Source organism: Mercurialis annua, linkage group LG7 (genome assembly GCF_937616625.2).
Source record: "Mercurialis annua linkage group LG7, ddMerAnnu1.2, whole genome shotgun sequence".
Lineage (NCBI taxonomy): Eukaryota > Viridiplantae > Streptophyta > Magnoliopsida > Malpighiales > Euphorbiaceae > Mercurialis > Mercurialis annua.
In genome coordinates, this window is record NC_065576.1 from 36,598,893 (window position 1) to 36,613,306 (window position 14,414).

A 14,414-nucleotide genomic window follows, 5' to 3' on the forward strand; every position below is an offset into this window, starting at 1 on the left:
ATATAGGGTGTAAGTGAGTTTATAAAGTTGAGTATAACTCAACTGCGAAAATAGAGAGATATAAAGCCAGACTAGTGACTAAAGGGTATACTCAACATAAAAGGCTTGAATATTTTGATACATACTCTCCAATAGCTAAAATGATCACTATCAAGACTCTGATTGCTTTAGCAACTAGTCAAAAGCGACATCTTCATCAACTTGACATCAACAGTGCATTTTTGCATGGAGAATTAACATGAGATGTTTATATGCAGCTACCTCTTGGCTTTGAATGTTCATTTTCATCCAAAGTCTGTAAGCTCCAAAAATCTTTATATGGGCTTAAACAAGGCAGTAGACAATGGAATACCAAATTAACTAGAGCACTTCTTTTCAGAGGGTTTGTTGCTGCATAATCTGATCTTCCCTATTTACTAAGCCTTCAGGTTCCACTTTTATTGCTCTCGTCATCGATGTTGATGATGTTATTCTTGCAAGAAATTCTCTTACTAAAATACAATATATTAAAAGGTTCCTTCATGACGAGTTCAGCATCAAAGACTTATGTCTTTTGAAGTATTTTCTGGGAATAGAGATTGCTAGATCTTCTGCAGGCACAAATTTGTCTCAAAGAAAATATACTATGGATTTACTAAGTTCTTTTGATTTTCTAGATTCCAAACCAGTTCCAACTCCCATGCTTAACTCAAAGAAGTTAGTTAAAGATCCCGATGATTTGCTTCATGACAATTCAGCATACAAAATCTTAGTTGGTAAACTCTTATACTTGTCACGACCCGAAATCTCGAGCCGTGACCGGCGCTAGGGAACGGGAGTGGTTGCTCCGGAACCCGTAGCAAGCCTAAAAACGAGTAAATTTTTTTTTTTCGCAATATAAAATATAATATAAATAAAACGATCCTTCATAAAACATTTTCATAAACTTGAAATATTTACAATACTTGTAACATCGTCCGAAGCGATGTACGATAAGCAAGGGTCTTATCATGCGATGTCACACATCAAGCATAGCCCGGTTTGCAAAATATAGTAAACGGTTAAAAGCGCAGTTTAAAACTTTATTTACATATCAGAGTTGGATAAAACATTAAAATCGTTCAGCAAAGCCATATTCATAACTAGGACTTGACATCTACTGCAGCACTATCGATCGACGTCTTCTTATTTACATACTTCCAAAATACGGACTTCTGAACAAGGATAGAAGTCCGTCACGTCAAAACATTTTACCTGAAAGGAAAGGCTATTTGGGGGTCAGTCAACGCTGAGTGAGTTTATAGTTTACAAATGAGTATTATTTAAAACAAAACAATGCTATAAACATTTATTCATATGCATCCAAACATAAATTCCGAATGAAACCCTACACCCAAATAAATCATTCATATTCGAGAATCATTGTAACCATAGTATATAACATCACATCATTTGATCCTTAGTGGTACGGTCCCGAGATAGTTCGACCGAGTTACCGTTACCACGTGGCATAGTCCCGAGATAGTTCGACCGAGTTACTTATGCCACTACTTAATCCCAAGGTGTGAGTCCCGAGATAGTTCGACCGAGTTACTCACTAGATACGGGTCCCGAGATAATTCGACCGAGTTACTCACGTATCTATCAAAAACATAATCCTCCTTCCGATTTCACATTTAACATTTCTAATTATAAAGCGCTCAGATCAAAACTGGTGATCACACAGTTCCTATTGCCGCCCAATAGGAAAGCTTGTTCCATCGGACTTACATTGGTTTCAAAACAATGATGCATGTCATTTATAATAAACATTCTAATAATAAAACAATGCTATGCAATTTATATAAAAGTTTTGCATTTAAAGGTAATGCACAGTTAATACGTCAAATGTAAACATATATAAACTCACCGCTTGCTACTCCTAAAACCTCGATCGATTAACTGCCGTCTAGTTTAAGGTGCTCCTTGTCCGTTAGTTGCGTTCCTTGCCGGATCTAGATAAGATGTAAATTAACTTAAATAAGATTCTAACCCGATATACCTATAGACTTTAGGTAAAACGCAACTTAATTTTCTATAATTAAATCACGTCTAATCTTGACGTAAAACTAACTAAACAAAACCTTTTAAGATCTAATAATGATTCTTAATTGTTTCCATTGAACTTTAGTTCAACTTCTAATCCCAAAATTATACAATCCTAAATCCACATTTTTTAACCAATCTTAAATATCATTTTAACTAACTAATAACTAATCTTAACTTAATCTAAAAATATGTATTCATATAATTTTTCCATTTCCTAAACACTTCTATAAGTCATTTTCTATTAACATTGTTTATTGCTAATAACCCGTCAAACTTTCGTTTAATCGCACCAATCAAAACTACACGAACGAGGGCCGATATACGTCAAAGTTCACCTCTCCCCCGACGTCCGAGGGCTGCAATTGCAGCCCTCAAAGGCTGCCGCAGCTCTGCTCTTTAAGAGCAGAGCTGCTGCCCTGCGGCAGAATTCTGCCGAGGCAGAATTCTGCCCGTAGGGGCTGCTCTTGGTGAGCAGCCTTTGCTGCTCACCGGAGCTACCTCCGGTCGCCGGAAACCCGTCTCGTCGAGCACCTAAGATCAGCCATCACCCTAGCCATTTTATTTCTCAAATTTAGCTCAAAATCAACTCTCAAACTCACTAAAACTCACAACAAACACCAATTATCATAGCTGAATTCTAATCATTAAAATTACCAAAACCTAACATATAACTAATCCACAATTCACCAATATTAACCAACTAACTATCAAATTAATGAGTTTAAAGTAGTTACCTTTGATTTTCAATTGATTTTTCCTTCAAAATCCCTTAGCTTGAGGTTGATTAATGGTGATGATGGAGGAAGGGGGTGGGTTCGGCAATGAGAGCTTGGTGAGGATGAGAGTTTAGTCTTTTATGGCTTATGGTGGAAGATAAGGAAAATATGAGATTATGATTAATAGCTAATGGGTTTAGTTAGTGGGCTTTGGGTAAATGGGCTTAACAATAGAAATAGGCTTTAATTAGTCTTAGGTCCTCTCTTTTTTTTTAACTTAAATTATATTTTATTTCACTTCCGTAAACGTCGTCATGCTAAACCCGAATCGTTTCTCAAACTTAATAAATTTTCGTAGTAATTTTATTTGTATCTTTTATTTGGGCACTTAATTTATTAGTTACGACTAATTTCTTATTTATTTATAATCCCACTAATAAATGTTCTCGAAAAATAAAATTTTAGCTTAGACTTTATATTATTGATTTCTTAACTTTTCTAAGACCCGACAAAATTCTAAAGTCTAATCTCTTTTCCGTCCTTCTTACTTGAATTTTTAAACTCCAAATATTTCCGGTACGAACTATTCCTTAAAAATCTTACGGGTTATTACATTCACCCCTCCTTATAATAAATTCGTCCTCGAATTTAAAATCTTAATCATCTATCTATTAAACAAAACTAACTTATCCATAGAAGTTATAAAAGATACCTTGATATCATAATCTTGAGCCTCTAATGTATTCAAAGCAAAAACCCTAGGCTGACTCCCACTAGCATGTGAAGTTTGACCATATCCAGATGCTGCCTGATTGGCAGTTCTCTGCTGATTGTAGAATGGTTGCACAACTGTGGTCATCGAACCTTGGGGTCCTCGTCCCGGACAATCTCTAGCAAAGTGACCCTGTTGGCCACAATTAAAGCACGCTCCTGAGACAAGATGGCATATTCCATAATGTCTCTTATTACAGGTTTGACAAACAGGAGGTTCAACTTCTGCACCACTTGCTATTCTCGCACCAAATCCTTTTTCAGAAGTATTAGCTTGTGAATCATATCTACCTCTCTTACGACCTCGTACTTGATGTTGTTCTAAATAATTCTCCGTATAAGCTTTGATTGGATCACTAAACTCATCACTAACATTTTCACTTTCTTCTTGTCCCAACAAAGATGAATCTACAATTGTTCCAAATTGGATTAAAGAAGTCTCAATCTGACGAGCGTTATCTATAAGTTGAATCAAATCCACGTTCACCTTAGACATCAAACTGACAAACTCGGCTCCTAAGCCCTTCACGAACCTTGTATTAATTCTTACCGGATCCACCATCAAATCCGGTGCGAACCTACTTAACCGAGTAAAGTCAGTCACATACTCCTGTACTGATCTATTTCCTTTGTTCAGATTCAATAATTGATCACGATGTAATTTTGTCACTGAATACGGAAGGAAAAACTCCCTAAAACGATTGACAAATTCAGTCCATGTCATCTGACCCATAGTTGGCTGAATCAGTCGTTGAAACCAATCCTTCGCTGGTCCTTTCAGTGACATCTCTATCAAAATGATAGACTGCCTCTCATTAGCTTGGAGGCCTAGCGTTGCGCTCTACTTCTTCCAAAAAATCCAAAGCATCGCCTGAACCATCAAACTCAGTTGGCTTCAGGCGCATGTAGGCCAAAACTATATCCCGATCCGCATAAGCATCTAAACGTTGTTGCTGTTGTAGCAACTGTTCCCGATACATATTTGTCACCTCAGCCTGGTTGGTCTGCATAGCTGCCACACCAGCCAAAAACTGATCCAAGTTAAAGCCTGTGGGATTCGCTTGTTGAGGCATTCCTGGTGCCTGCACTGGTACTTGTACATTGGCAGCTTGGCCTCTGCCTCTGCCTCTACCGCGACCTCTTCCACGGCCTCTACCTCTCCCGACTACCCTAACCGGTTCTTGCTGTCCTCCCTGGACAGAAGACTCATCTTGAGCCTCCTCGACTTCTTCCTGTGCCACACGTGGTGCTTCTTCTTGTTGTGCGGCAATACGAGTCCTATGTTGTCTTTGATCAGCCATCTGATCAAGGTAAACCATACTACGATCAACAATCACACGATAACCTTTACTAACTTTAATCTACTTCTAAGCATAGGTTGGCCCCATAGGTAAATGCATCTAATTGTACTATATCGTTCATACACCTTGGTGTCGTTGTTTTCAATCATATACTTTGATATTGTCATCTTCGATCATCGTTGCACCTCTTATTCTCAAGGCGACTCACTCTTTTCATACGATTGTTACCTTCACGGGTTATACTTTTGATAGGAGAAACCTATGTTCACTATCGAATCCTATCTATACGATCATTATTTTCGTTATTGCTCTTTGTTATAGTTTTGGTATTGGTGTCACAGAAATTTCCATCTGGTTTCCTTACGTTTCAAATCCATTTGAATTTGCCCGTCGGCACTATCAAATATTTTCTTTCCAATTAAATACAATTTCAATCATATCATTAGTATAATTGCGCATCAGAGTGATGACACCTCTCATAACTAAAGAGTTGCTATTTTAAATCTTTTAATTGATCGTATCAGCGAATGTATGATGCAGAGTTTATATTTTGTAAAATTATGGTTTTATATCAAAATATTTATACATATATGCTGATACGACAATATGTTTTCAATCATGTCTTTCATGCTTCCTATGGCTTACTATATGCTGGGTCTGCGCACAATTATACTTTCTAAAGAAATCTCAAAGCTTTATTTCTTTTATAAACACCATAAGTCAACTCAGATCGGAACTTCTGTGACATTTTAGCTTTTCTTTATTATGGCTTTTTATCAATCTTATTGATGTATTTTATTCTTGTTTTCTATCTTCCTATCATACACTATCAAGCTACGTTCATGACATAACTTAGATTATTCGTGCATATTTGACATTTTGTAGAGTATGTCGAACTCTTTTAATGCGTATTTGATGTGTATTTTCTATGTTTTGTTTTCCTTTCTAAAGAATACCTCAAGTTATGCATCTAGGTTCTCAATTTTTTTTCCTAGTGCATTATCTATTTGATAACAATCGATCTCTCACAAATCCTTCTCAGTATACATATCGTTCATGCATACATTAGCGCAAATAAAGCACGAACTCTTATCGTATACACTTATTCCGCAAAGAATAAACAATCTTCCACATTTTAGTCGATCCTATAGACTCGCATCCTATCAGGGAGAGTTAGAAGTTTTGATAAACAAAAGAGGACTTATCGATAACATGACTCGAATCCTATAGCTGCAGTAGTTCCTAGCTTAACCTAGTGACACCGTCAATCCTAGGTACAAACAACCTCAAATATATATAAGCAATGGTCTATGAATATAAACATTGCTCTGATACCAACTTTGTCACGACCTGAAATCTCGAGCCGTGACCGGCGCTAGGGAACGGGAGTGGTTGCTCCGGAACCCGTAGCATGCCTAAAAACGAGTAAAATTTTTTTTTTCGCAACATAAAATATAATATAAATAAAACGATCCTTCATAAAACATTTTCATAAACTTGAAATATTTACAATACTTGTAACATCGTCCGAAGCGATGTACGATAAGCCAGGGTCTTATCATGCGATGTCACACATCAAGCATAGCCCGGTTTGCAAAATATAGTAAACGGTTAAAAGCGCAGTTTAAAACTTTATTTACATATCAGAGTTGGATAAAACATTAAAACCGTTCAGCAAAGCCATATTCATAACTAGGACTTGACATCTACTGCAGCACTATCGATCGACGTCTTCTTATTTACATACTTCCAAAATACGGACTTCTGAACGAGGATAGAAGTCCGTCACGTCAAAACATTTTACCTGAAAGGAAAGGCTATTTGGGGGTCAGTCAACGCTGAGTGAGTTTATAGTTTACAAATGAGTATTATTTAAAACAAAACAATGTTATAAACATTTATTCATATGCATCCAAACATAAATTCCGAATGAAACCCTACACCCAAATAAATCATTCATATTCGAGAATCATTGTAACCATAGTATATAACATCACATCATTTGATCCTTAGTGGTACGGTCCCGAGATAGTTCGACCGAGTTACCGTTACCACGTGGCATAGTCCCGAGATAGTTCGACCGAGTTACTTATGCCACTACTTAATCCCAAGGTGTGAGTCCCGAGATAGTTCGACCGAGTTACTCACTAGATACGGGTCCCGAGATAATTCGACCGAGTTACTCACGTATCTATCAAAAACATAATCCTCCTTCCGATTTCACATTTAACATTTCTAATTATAAAGCGCTCAGATCAAAACTGGTGATCACACAGTTCCTATTGCCGCCCAATAGGAAAGCTTGTTCCATCGGACTTACATTGGTTTCAAAACAATGATGCATGTCATTTATAATAAACATTCTAATAATAAAACAATGCTATGCAATTTATATAAAAGTTTTGCATTTAAAGGTAATGCACAGTTAATACGTCAAATGTAAACATATATAAACTCACCGCTTGCTACTCCTAAAACCTCGATCGATTAACTGCCGTCTAGTTTAAGGTGCTCCTTGTCCGTTAGTTGCGTTCCTTGCCGGATCTAGATAAGATGTAAATTAACTTAAATAAGATTCTAACCCGATATACCTATAGACTTTAGGTAAAACGCAACTTAATTTTCTATAATTAAATCACGTCTAATCTTGACGTAAAACTAACTAACCAAAACCTTTTAAGATCTAATAATGATTCTTAATTGTTTCCATTGAACTTTAGTTCAACTTCTAATCCCAAAATTATACAATCCTAAATCCACATTTTTTAACCAATCTTAAATATCATTTTAACTAACTAATAACTAATCTTAACTTAATCTAAAAATATGTATTCATATAATTTTTTTCCATTTCCTAAACACTTCTATAAGTCATTTTCTATTAACATTGTTTATTGCTAATAACCCGTCAAACTTTCGTTTAATCGCACCAATCAAAACTACACGAACGAGGGCCGATATACGTCAAAGTTCACCTCTCCCCCGACGTCCGAGGGCTGCAATTGCAGCCCTCAAAGGCTGCCGCAGCTCTGCTCTTTAAGAGCAGAGCTGCTGCCCTGCGGCAGAATTCTGCCGAGGCAGAATTCTGCCCGTAGGGGCTGCTCTTGGTGAGCAGCCTTTGCTGCTCACCGGAGCTACCTCCGGTCGCCGGAAACCCGTCTCGTCGAGCACCTAAGATCAGCCATCACCCTAGCCATTTTATTTCTCAAATTTAGCTCAAAATCAACTCTCAAACTCACTAAAACTCACAACAAACACCAATTATCATAGCTGAATTCTAATCATTAAAATTTCCAAAACCTAACATATAACTAATCCACAATTCACCAATATTAACCAACTAACTATCAAATTAATGAGTTTAAAGTAGTTACCTTTGATTTTCAATTGATTTTTCCTTCAAAATCCCTTAGCTTGAGGTTGATTAATGGTGATGATGGAGGAAGGGGGTGGGTTCGGCAATGAGAGCTTGGTGAGGATGAGAGTTTAGTCTTTTATGGCTTATGGTGGAAGATAAGGAAAATATGAGATTATGATTAATAGCTAATGGGTTTAGTTAGTGGGCTTTGGGTAAATGGGCTTAACAATAGAAATAGGCTTTAATTAGTCTTAGGTCCTCTCTTTTTTTTTTAACTTAAATTATATTTTATTTCACTTCCATAAACGTCGTCATGCTAAACCCGAATCGTTTCTCAAACTTAATAAATTTTCGTAGTAATTTTATTTGTATCTTTTATTTGGGCACTTAATTTATTAGTTACGACTAATTTCTTATTTATTTATAATCCCACTAATAAATGTTCTCGAAAAATAAAATTTTAGCTTAGACTTTATATTATTGATTTCTTAACTTTTCTAAGACCCGACAAAATTCTAAAGTCTAATCTCTTTTCCGTCCTTCTTACTTGAATTTCTAAACTCCAAATATTTCCGGTACGAACTATTCCTTAAAAATCTTACGGGTTATTACAATACTTGTGTACAACTAGGTCTGAATTCTTATGTTGTCTAGCAACTTTTTCAGTTTCTAGACTGCTCTACCAATGCTCATTTTTTGGCTGCGCCTTGAGTTTTAAGGTATCTCAAAGGTGCTCCTGGAAAGGGTTTGTTTTCTCATGTCATTAGTGATTTTAAGCTTAAGGCATTTTCAGATGCAGATTGGGCTACATGTCTAGATTCAAGAAAGTCTATTTCAGGGTATTGTGTTTTCTTGGGAAATTCTCTCATTTCATAGAGATCCAATTTCTTGGGAAATTCTCTCATTTCATAGAGATCCAAAAAACAAACAACTATTTCTAGATCTAGCTCTGATGCAGAATATAGAGCTCTTACAGAACTTACTTGTGAAGTTCAATGGATATGCTATCTGCTTACAGACCTTGGACAGTCTGCTCTTCCAGCTTCTGTTTACAGCGATAGTAACTCAGCAAATCAGTTAGCTCACAATCCAGTTTTCCATGAACGGTTAAAGCACATAGAAATTGATTGCCATGTTGTTAGAGAAAGGCTCAATGGTTGTTACATCTCTTGCCAATTGCGTCTTCAGGACAACTTGCTGATTGTTTAACCAAAACTCTTCCCCCTGCTTCCTTTCAAGCTGCAGTTTCCAAGTTGGGCATAGCTAACATATATGCTCCAACTTGAGGGGGGAGGGGGAGTAATAAGCTGAATCAAGTTTGCAGGACTTGATGAAGCTTTTGATATTGTAGCAAGCATTGGAGCATTGGATTCTTCTAATGCAAGCTTTGGAGCATAATTTTGGCATTCTGATAGGTTTATTTTATTTTTATATCCTACAAATATATTAAAATAAATAATGGATTTTTTTTTGCTGATTTGTCATTTGCCAACTGGTCAACACACTTTTTGCGTGTATAACTTGACAGCTAAGTAAACATGCTCTCTACATGTTAGGAGCAGTTATTCTTTTCTCAGCTCAACTCTATAAGTAGGATCATTGTGTAATCTGTTGATCATTGTTGAAATTTCTTTTCTTCGCAATATAGTTTTTTCAATCTCTTTGAATTTTATCAGTATTTCATAAAAATATATTTAATAAAATGGTTTGTAAATATAAAAAAAAATCATTTTGTCTAAATTAAAACTTGTAGCATATCAAATTAATAGCAGAACATGTGACAACCTACTATGGTAGATCGTGTCGAATTATAAGGGGTATATACAAATTCATTTTTTTTAGTTTTTTATTTGATAATTGGGGAGGGGGAGCGTTTGTGGGACGAAATGAACCCACGACCTTAACACTTTGTGTCCAGCGTGTATATCATTTGAGTAGCTTGTTGGTTTTTTTTCGATAGTGGGGCAGGAAAAAAAATTTGGTTTAATTTTTTTAATTATAATTTTTCCTTTTTGAATCAAAGAGATTTTTTTTTGAATTTTCCCATTCAAAAAAAAATATACTCTTTGATTCAAAACACCAACTTGGATACAAAGTGTTCATAAAAAAAACTCTATAATTACAGTATTAAAAAATCGGACAAATAATACTTTTATTTTGATGAACCAATATCTATCTTTTGATTAAAATAATATTACTTTTAAAAAATATTAGTCTATTTATATAAAATAAAAGTGACAAAAAAATTAATATATAGGTGGCGACATGCTTCAATAAAAATGAATTCAATCAATGGGACACATTTCTTTCAAATCCAGAGCTGGATAAAGAAAGCATTCATAAAAAGAGACTGATGGGTGTTAAATCGTCAACCATAACTGGGCCAATTCTAAAAAGGGAGCCATGTATATTTTAAGTTCCATTGGGGCCATGTTTGGTTCATGGAATAGGTGCAGAATGGAATAACTATTCCGTATATAATGACAATTTTTAACTTTGGTTCATGGAATAGGTATTCCAAAGAATTGCTATTCCATGATTTTGTGGAATAAACACTTCTCTCAAAAATTAAAGAATGGCTATTCTATTTTTTATGGAATAACTATTCTATTCCATGCTATTCAATTTCATGAACCAAACATGGCATAGGTTCTATTTTATCACACGCTAAAACATCTCTCAATTACTTACAATTTTATTATGGCAATTCTTACCCGAATTTAAAATGAAATATGATTACACCGATCAACTTCAATCCAACTCTATAAATTTATTTTAATTTATAGTTTTAGCCAATTTATTTTATATATAACATGTTATTATTTATTATTCTATAAAAATTAATGGCTAATCTCTTTAAAAAAACTCCTCCTTTTAGCCCAAATTCGATTTCACCCTCACGTTGTAAAATTACCAATTTTATCTAAATTATGACCTTTCGGTTTCAATTGCACCCTCAAATATCAAATAATCTCTTTTCACTTGAAAAATATTCAAATCAATACTTTATATTTTAATATATATTCTAAATAGTACTTAATGTTGTATTTAAAACAAATTTTTCTTTTCTAAAATTATAAAACTTAATGAATATTTTTTATTTAATACAAATAAATATTATTAATAAAATTAAATACATAAAATTGAAATGAAAATCTAAATATATTATTCTTTTTAGAATTTTAATATATTGTTTAAAAATTATTAATTTTATATTTTAAAAAGTATCTAATTTTTTTAAATTATTGGCCTAATTACTTAAAAAAACCCACCTTATAACATTCTTTTGTTAATACCCTGAGCTAAGAAAGGAGGAGCGAGGAGGAGCACAAATATGCTCCACCTTCATGTGAAGGAGAAGCAGATCCGTGTTCCTCCTCTCGAGCAAGACGACGAAAAATAAATTAGGTTTTCGTAAAAAAATTCCATAGCGGAATGTAAATTGGGAGAGTACGGTAGCGGGTCGGGAATATTTTTTAAATTAGTTTAGTTTTTAAAAAAAAATTAAATATAGTTAATTTTTAGGATTTATTTAAACATTTTGGAAGTTGAAGGACTTGTTGGTTTGTTTTTAAACAGAAAAAAAGATGATATAACCCTCCTATTTAATCTATCTATCTATCTATCTATAACTATCTTATATGTAGGAAGGGGGGGGGGGACAGACAAAATTACGATAATAGAGTCCATATAAATTAATAATTACAATAAAACTAATTAGCATTGGAATATTAATTAAAGTAAACAACTAATTAACTATATAGTAGCATATCTATACTATATATAAAAGTACGGATGGGGAGGGGGGGACATGCAAATTTACTGAATAATCCTTTCCAGCTTACTACTAAATAAAGATTTTATAGTCATTAACTAATTAGTTATTTAATTAATCACTATTGTAATTAAAGTCCTAAATAGAATAGATAGCTAAATTATCTCCAATTTAGTTTTTAGTATGTAGAAAATAACTAAATTGTCTTCAAATTAGTAGGAATACCTATCTTTTAGTTTGATTGAACTATAAAATTAAAATATTATATTTGGTTAATATAATATTATTTAAATTTCTATCTTATTATTTTTAAAGATATTATTAATAAAATTAAATTAATTATTTAATTATGGTTATTATTCCGAAAGAAGAATAAATTCAATATGGAAAAGAATTTAATAACTGAATATATTATATTTATCTATTCTATCTATCTATCTATCTATCTATAACTATCTTATATGTGGGAAGGGGGAACATGCAAAATTACGATAATAGGTTTCATTAAGAATATAATTTATGTATAAACTTAATAAGAATAAGATAAGATAATACTCCGATTACTATAATGAATTAATTAGAAGTTTGACTCCAACTAATATTAACTAATGTTGAAGTGTTTTACTTATCTTTCACTACTTTTAACCCAGCTGGTATAGTAGTCGGCTTTAAATATCAAAGCAATATATTTGCAATACTGAACCTTCATTAATTATTATTAATTTAAAGCTAATTACCTGTACTAAAGTTTATTTATTAATAGGATTTTTATAAAATTAAAGCTAATAAAATTCTTACTTTCTCACCAAAGTAATTATTATAAACAATAAAAATAAAGACTAATTTATACTATATATAATTAATCAATATTGTAATTCAAGTCCTAATTAGAATAGGTAGTTAAATTATCTCCAATTTAGTTTTTATTTTTAATATATAAAAGATAACTAATTGTCTCCAAATTAGTTGGAATACCTATCTTTTAGTTTGATTTAACTACAAAATTAAAATACTGTATTTGGTCAATATATTATTATTTAAACTTTTATCTTATTATTTTAAAGATATTATTAATAAAATTAAGTTAACTATTTAATTATGGTTATTATACAACCAAAAGAAGAATAAATTCAGTATGTAAAAGAATTTAATAACCGAATATATTATATTTATTTTTACAAAAATTATTAAGTAATTTAATATTAATTATAAATAAAATAAATTTACTAATATGTACATTGACGAATTACGTTACGAGCCACGTGCATAGCACGTAATGCGAAACTAGTTTGAATAAATTATTAAAAATAAATATTAAAAGATAAAATGAAAATTTATTCGGGTAAAAAATGTGAAGGAGTTTAAAATTGAGTATGACTATAATTAGAGAAATTAACAAGACTAATATACAAATTCAATAAAATCAAAAGTCCAAGCACGGCAATTAACCTAAACTATATTCCTTCCTTTCTTCAAATCTGGCACTTCCAATCCTAATTAATATGTTGTCATTTGATATGCAGAATGGCTATGCAAAAGCAATTAGGGGTGTGAATGCAAACCAAGAGCATTTCCGCAAAAATATAAAAGAAGTTAGTAATATTTACCTTGATTGTGAACTACTAAGAAATTAAAAAAATTATCTCTACGTATTTTTTTGTTTGTCAAGAATCTCTACATACTTAATATATTTAACGGGTCATATAAATACTACTCTCATTACATTTAATAATTTAATTTATATTTAATATACATATGACGAGTCATATAAATGCCGCTCGCATAAAATTAATTTTTTATATTTAAAGAGTTTTATTTAAATAAAAAAATTAAATATAAAATAAAATGAGAGTTTAATAGTAAGTAGGAGACTAATAGTAAAGGTAGTAGGAGTTTAATAATAAACCTCTGCTTAAACAGATGAATTTCATGTTAAACCTTAACAAAGCAATAAGAATAAAAAAAGCACACAAAAAAATTCAATTTAAGAATGGAAACAACAAATGATTAATAATTAAATTAATTTGCCAACAATTATCATTCTGGTTATGAAACTTTTGTCATCTTCTACTACTATTATTATTATTATTATTATTATTATTATTAAAAATGCATCATTTTTTATTCTAAATAATGAATTTTAAACTAAAATATTTTATTAATAATCAAATAATAAATAATACATACAACAGGTCATATAAATGCCGCTCACGTGCGTAGCACGTGGCGAAATACTAGTACTATATATAAAAGCACGGATGGGGGGACAGACAAATTTACTGAATAATTCTTTTCAGTTTACTACTAAATATAGATTTTATAGTCATTAACTAATTAGTTATTTAATTAATCACTATTGTGATTAAAGTTCTAATTGAAATAGGTAACTAAATTATCTCCAATTAAATCTTTAGTATTTAAAAAAT

General features: G+C 32.5%; 1 long non-coding RNA gene across 2 annotated transcripts; it reads right to left on the reverse strand.

The window, feature by feature from the left end:
• Positions 1 to 908: 908 nt before the first annotated feature.
• LOC126654878 (uncharacterized) lies at positions 909 to 8,350 on the reverse strand. 2 transcript variants are annotated; one of them, XR_007632772.2, is made up of 4 exons: positions 8,230 to 8,350; positions 7,315 to 7,399; positions 1,889 to 1,973; positions 909 to 1,246 (listed from the first exon to the last, which is right to left on the reverse strand). It is a non-coding gene; the product is annotated as an uncharacterized LOC126654878 (long non-coding RNA). The 2 variants fall into 2 exon arrangements; XR_007632773.2 differs by lacking the exons at positions 7,315 to 7,399; positions 8,230 to 8,350 and adding an exon at positions 2,802 to 2,941.
• Between the last annotated feature and the right edge of the window lie 6,064 nt (positions 8,351 to 14,414).